The sequence below is a fragment of the Protobothrops mucrosquamatus genome, unplaced genomic scaffold (genome assembly GCF_001527695.2).
Source record: "Protobothrops mucrosquamatus isolate PMUCROS unplaced genomic scaffold, P.Mucros_1.0 scaffold_67, whole genome shotgun sequence".
Classification (NCBI taxonomy): domain Eukaryota; kingdom Metazoa; phylum Chordata; class Lepidosauria; order Squamata; family Viperidae; genus Protobothrops; species Protobothrops mucrosquamatus.
This window is the reverse complement of record NW_015386143.1, coordinates 172,266-179,366: the sequence shown is the minus strand read 5'-3', so window position 1 is coordinate 179,366 and position 7,101 is coordinate 172,266.

The window sequence follows — 7,101 nt, the reverse complement described above, 5'->3', positions numbered from 1 at the left end:
TCTGTGATGTCTTATGCTGCTCTTTTTGTTCAAAACAACTGAACTAGCACATGAATGCAATATAATTACATCCTCTTAAATCCCATTGAAAGCAGGAGGAAAGCGTAACCCAAACTGGACTGTATCATTAGGACCTGTACCTTTTTCCACTGTAGCCCATTGCTCTGTTTCTGTTTCTGTTGCTTGGTATATTTTTAATCTTCCAGAGCATTTGAAACTATGACATCCTTCTTCTAAGATGACATCTGAGAATGGAAAAGGCAATTTAATGGATGGGCTGATTGAAACAATATAATTGCCAACAGAAAACAAAGAATTCCTGTGTTTAATTCAGTTGTAATAATAGGCAGGCCACTTCCGACACCCTGAAGAATACACACAGTCAAAACAACACATTGTTTAATAGGGAATTAGAAGAAAAGTGCTTAGGTTAGCCATCTTTTTAAAAGATGCCTTTTGATATTCCCTGCCTAGAAGCAGCATAGAATTTGGCTTCATCAACTGCTGAAAAATAATGTTAGTATTCTTTCGGTTAACCCCCTGCAAGATGATGATTTTTTTTTAACCTGTTAAATAAATTTTCCAATTGATGAAGAACATTTTAAAAATGCATCATTTTGTATGGCTTATTTTGTAAGTGTCTTCAAATGCGTGTTGTAAATAAAATAGCTATAGCAGTGGTGGCGAACCTATGGCACGGGTGCCAGAGGCAGCACTCGGAGCCCTCTCTGTGGGCACACACACTGTCTCCCCAGCCCTGCTTCCTCCCACGGCCCCCTCCTCACCAGCAGCCCTTCCAGAGGAGAGTCGCCCCTGGGCGCAGCCCACGCGAAGCAGCGCAACCAAGGACATGGTAGCCGGGCAGCGGGGACAAGACTCTGCCCTTGTGCCCCGTCATGCGCAGATGCTGCTGCGGGGCATGGGTGGAGAGTGTGTCTGCCATGGCGCTGTTGGGCTGCCTGGGTGATCTGTGGTGGGCCTTGGAGGTGGTGGGTGGCCCAGTGGGCAGGGCGGAACAGGGACGGGGGTCGGGGGGTGATTTTTGGGCACTCGGTCTCTAAAAGGTTTGCCATCACTGAGCTATAGCTTTTTTTTTTGCTCTGTCTATTATTCTCTCCAACTTCAAATTGCAAATAAACTGCATTGTGATAACCTGTTTCTTGCTGGTGTCTTCTTTCTTTTTACCTCGTTGCAGATAAAATGTTATTTTTCTCAATGTAGAACTCAAACATTGAGGACCTATAACTGAACAGAGACTGGGAATATTTGTTTTGCAACTTTTTTTTCTTACAAAATGGTTTCAAACTGATCAGCTTATTTATTGTTCACCTTGCTTACCTCTGGTCTCATACTGATGGGCGATACTAGAATATAAGAGAGATCTATTATTGTCAACAGGGACGAGGCACTGATTTCATACCAGAAAGTGCTTTTTCTCAAATGACAGACCTGGCCTGAATAAAGCAACAGAAAGCTCAACAGGAAAAAAAAAAGTTTGAGATCCAGTGAAATCTTTTTTTTTTTTTTGTCTTTCCTCTCAGCAGACATGGCTTTCTCATAATTTAGATTAAATATAAATATAACAGATAACTTTTCCCAATTAAAGCCATTTCTCATTTCAGAGATTAGGAACAAATCTGGCTCTTCCCCAAATGGCCCGAGAGGACAAATCAGATCAAAGCTGGGCACCGAGGGATCTTTCAAATTCCTTTCCAAATTTATGGGCAGAGACAAATGAATGTTCAGAATTTCTCCAGGGGAATGAAAAATTGTCCTGCAGTTTGTGAAGTGAGGGTGACAGTAGCATTCTCTCAAGAACTATAGTCATGATGTCATTTATGAGGATTTAATAGGAGCCAAGGCACCAGAGAGACTACGGAGCCCAACATGATGATGGTACTGTGAAAGGCTGGATATCAACATAGACAACCCCCTCCCCCTCCCCTGGTCACTTTGTAGTAATATAAGCAGAAGAGCACATTGTTTGCTTCATGAGAAGTTTTCCAATTTTTTTTTTCCCTTAGGAAGGCTTTCAAAAACAAATTCCTCTCATAACAATTGAATGAGAGCTGGTAGGAAAATCAGAAAAATGTCCCCTGGCATTGAACCGTCGAATGTTACATCAGCATGAGAAACAGTGCCTTGCCAAATGCTGATATAGCATGTAGAGTAGATAAAGTGCAGAACACTTTTTTACATGTTTTTTTTTTTAATCTCCTAAATTGCTGAGTGGGGGAGGGGGGCTCTTTCCTCCCGAGACGGGTTATTTCTAATCCTATAGTCTCAATTGAGGGTGGGGTGGAGGGGAGGGAGGAACCCTAGGGAGAAAGAACACCGCGGGAAGGGAAAGAGCTGAGTTCTTACACTCCCTTCGTAGGCTTACAATCCATTGTAGCATTCAGAGACAACAGATCTGCCTCTTCAACTCCATTGAGAAATACAAGAGCATGACACAGCAAGAACATGGAGGAAATACCTGCAGAGTTAAAATGAGGTCTAGGAAGGACTTCATTTAAAGAGATGTTTCGCTAATGAATACTATTCTTATGTTTTGGGAGGTGGTGGTGGTGGTGGTGGTAAGAACATGGTCTTACCTGAGAATTGCATATTCTTCTGAAAGACTTTGTCCTTGCAGAAGTTTTAAAAGGGAGTTTTAAAACAAGGAAGAAGGGATTTACAAGGTGGTAGGTAGGACAGATTCCCTATAGACAGGATCAAGTTGGAGGTGAAGGTGTGACTGTGGTTCAGGAGACTCAAGAAACCTGTGTAGGAACAAAGAGAATGCTTGACATCCAAATAGGTTAAGCATGTGTTTTATACAGTTCTTTTTTTCTTTTTTTCTTTTTAAACACTTTAGCTGTTGAAAGTCGAGTAACATGAGGAGTAGGAATTAACCCAAAAGACTTTTGCTTATCTCTGAAGTGGGAGGATTGTCTTATACCAGTGATGGTGAACCTTTTAGAGACTGAGTGCCCAAACTGCAACCCAAAACCCACTTATGCATCGTCGGGTGCCGGGTGGGTGTGGCCCATTGGGTGGGTGTGGCCCATTGGGTGGGCGTGGCTGTGGTGGTAACGGCAGACCGGGTGGGACTAAAAAGTTCAATCAATCAATTCCAACTTTGCAAGATCTTTTTCCCCCCCGCAAGAAGTTGAAATTGACTGATTGACTGAACTTTTTTTTTTTTTTTGCACAGGGCAGCGGAGGCCTAAAGCGAAAAGGTTTTATAAAAGCCAGCTGAAGGCCTAGGACTGGGGCGACGGCGCGCATGCCCACAGACAGGGCTCTGAGTGCCGCCTCTGGCACCTGTGCCATAGGTTCGCCACCACTGTCTTATACTCAAAGCAGATTCTGTTCAAGGCAAACAAGATGAGTGTCAATGATACAAGCCAGTGGCAGGAAAGGGGTAACAATGGTGGTGTCTGTTCCCCATTCATTTTCTTTTTATTTCATCCTCCTTATGGAGGGTAACTGGAGGAATGGGTAGGAATGGCACGCAGATATCCTACTCCCCTTGAATAGTTTTCATCTCCCTTGATGGATTTCACAGTGACCAAACGGGTCGGACAACCCCAAACATATACATTTGGAAAAGCCATTGATCTCAATGGGATTTACAACATTGTAATCATGCTATGCGTGGGTTTGAATTTCCTTACAACTCAGCACAAATGCCTCTGTCAAAGTTTTTGTGTTGCAAATGAAAGTGTGAATGTGTGTGTGTGCGGGGGAGGATGGAGCTCTTTCTCCAATACTCTGAGACTTCGAACCTTAGCCCTAATCCTTTCCCATCACCCAGTAGTAAAGAGATCTGTCCCCAGCCCAGCAGTAGCTATGAACTGAATTTACTAAAGCATACCTATTGTAGATTTATACTTGCTAAATACTGGACTTTTTATTCTCTTTCTCTGTTTTTCTTTTTCCTTCCTTATCCCTATCCCATTTATTTCTCCTCTCACCACCACTCCAGTCTCCTTCCTTCCTTCTTTTTCTTTTTCATTTTGGATCTGCCTTATTTTGAAATGTGGCCTCTAGCCAGTATGTGTACACATACTGTACATGCACAAATGCACAAAACATGTACAGTACAAAAGTACTGGAGGATGAAGCATCTGTTTCATTTGAAGCTGGCCATTGTGGTTTGAAAATGGGCACCACATAGAGTTTTAATATATGTTTAATATCTTTTTGTCTAATTTTACTTACTAACTACTTAGACAATTCTAGAATTATCTAATTCTTACTTCCCCCCTCCAAAGGATCATCTTAAATTCAAGATTGTCTTCCTTTCAAGTAAATATGATATGTGATAGTCTGTGTAGTGACTGAACAAGTAAAGCTAAAGATGATTTGCAAAACAATAGCTAAGAATTATAGGTTCTTGAAGATGAATTGAGAGATGAGTCAGTCTATTTTTACTTAGAATCATCTTTTTGTACGACCTATCAATTAATTCATCATGTAAATTACATTTTCAATGTACCTAAAAATTTGCATTTAAATCCAATTTCAACTAGGAATTAGTTCAATCAATCTGCTGCTGATCCATGTTTGTTAGTATTAGTTAATTAAATTTCCCAGTAGTCAATTTACTTGCATGTATTCAACTCTATTATTTTCCTCCTATGTCTGCATCAGCTGCAAATTAAGAAATACAAAATAATGCACGCTAATTTACATGCAGTTTCCCTAATGCACAGATCATTATGCATTTTTCTATGCATTACAAAATTGGATAAAAAGTTTCACTGAAAAATTAATTAGTTTGTTTACAAATGCAGAACCAATAAAAGTTTTATATTTAAATATGTCTCTCTTAAAATACATATACCGATATTTACATAAGAATATATGTTTTGATACCTTTTTGAGACAAGAGGTTTTACTTGGCTCAACACTAGCAACTGTGAGACAGCTACAGCTGTCCCACATAAGTATGAGCCAGAAGTGTACTGCAGCTGCAAAAAAAGCTAATGCAGTCCGAAGTTGCATCAACAGAGAAATAGCTTTAAGATCATGTGAAGTGATAGTACTGTCTTATATTACACTGGTGAGACCATACTTGAAATACTGCATCCAACTCTGGTCACCACTATTAAAAAAAAAAGCTGAGACCCTAGAAAGAGTGTAAAGAAGAGCAATAAAGATGATAAGGGTTCTGGAGGCTAAATTATATGGTGAACAATTCAGGGAACTAGGTACAGTATGTCTGGTTTAATGAAGAGAAGGATTAAGGATGATATGATAGCAGTTATCCAGTACTTGTGGGCCTGTCACGGAGAGGAAGGGGTCAACCTATTCTTCAAAGCAACTGAGGGCAGAACAAGAAGTAATGGATGGAAGGTCATTAAAGACAGATCCAACCTAGAACTAAGGAGAAATTTCCTGACAGTGAGAACAATTAATCAGGGGAATGGCTTACCTCTGGAAGTTGTGGGTCCTCCATCACTGGAGGTTTTCAAGAAGAGATTGGACAACCATTTGTCCAGGATGATATAGATTCTCCTGCCTTGCGTAGGGGGTTGGACTAGAAGACCTTCAAGGTCCCTTCCAGCCCTATGATTCTATTCTATTCTCAGTTAATTGACTAGACCACTCAGCCTATAGACAGAAAAATGATAGACCAGCCATCCTGGCTTAACACATAAATTGAAAGGAGTTTAACCTTATGCCTCCATAGTCTAGCAGCTGATAGGACTTTAGAAGACCTCCAAGGTCACTTTTAACCCTATTATTCTATTTTCTGTCTTCTACTGGAAATCACTTCTTTATTTCAAGGAAGCATATAAAAAAGTCTCTGTTTATATCCCAATGTGATCTAAGAGCTGCAAGCCAAGCCATATGCTATCAGTTTGTATCATATCAGAATCAGTTGGATGTAGTTTTCTTATGTAGCCCTAAGAATATCTAGCCCTTAAGAACTGGATGGAGTATGGATACTGCAGAACACATTATGTTTTATCACTGTGACCTATATACATACCAAATCTTCTGTGTTAATCTTCTGGGAGAAAATGGATTGTGGCATGAAGTCTTTTTTTTCTGCAATGCATACACCCACTGAATGATTTGGACACAATTCCTTTGATGCCTGATATATTCACGCCACAATCCATATATTAATTATAGGGCTTTGTGATGCCTGCAGCAATTTATTAATTGTTTTTAGCCTTGTTTGTACACCGCCCAAAGTCATTGGTTTGTGAGATGGGCGGGCACATAAATTTGATAAATAATAAATGTACATGGTATTCATCAATGATACGTAAGTACTCCCAAGGTACTAGTTCTGCCTTGCTGTGCCAAACCACTGGAATTAAAAACTTACTTAGGGATTTCAGGCTTTCTTCCATTTTGCCCATGGTCAGTTTGGAAGCTGCTGAAAGGAAAACATTCAGGTCATGGAGTTTAACAGGAAATCCAACAGATCCCCTTTTTCTTGAATTAATGTCCTGGGACAGGTAATTTCATATGAGTTATGGTTCAGCCAAGGGTTCATGTCCTCACTCATAAATCTGTGCCATGTAGTTTTGTAACTATCTGTAAATTGAAAAATGTCTGCAGAGAAATGTCATGTTAAATATTTAAATAAATGCATATTCAAAAAGATCTGGTCTTCATTTCTAAGCATATTTTTCTTTTCTTTTTTAAAAAGCATTTTGATACATTTTGGAACCATCAAGTACTGTTTTGGCTCATTCAAAAGTTGCAAGTAGGAGCTCTGCATATTCTGAGAAATGCAGGACTAGATTGTGTCTAAATGCTACTACAATACACGGAAATCTAATTTCTCAAGTAATTTCTACTTTGTTTTGGGGGATCTTATGGAGGATTATGTCACGAAGGAAAAAAAAGCACCAAGATCAAGTCTCAGTTGATCACCAGAAGCAAAGGTTTGTTCTTTCAAGATTTTGGACCTATGCTGGAGCCCATCATCAGAGAACTTCTCTCTTTCTGGAATCTGTGCACTGGCTTGTTCTATGCGTTGTATTTATATGGTTCCTGGCTATGTGTGGCTTTTAGTTGCTAATTAGGGTGTTGGGAAAAAAGTACCGCTTTAAATTTGTTTGTCGTTTGTTTATATATCAAATTTAGAGACTG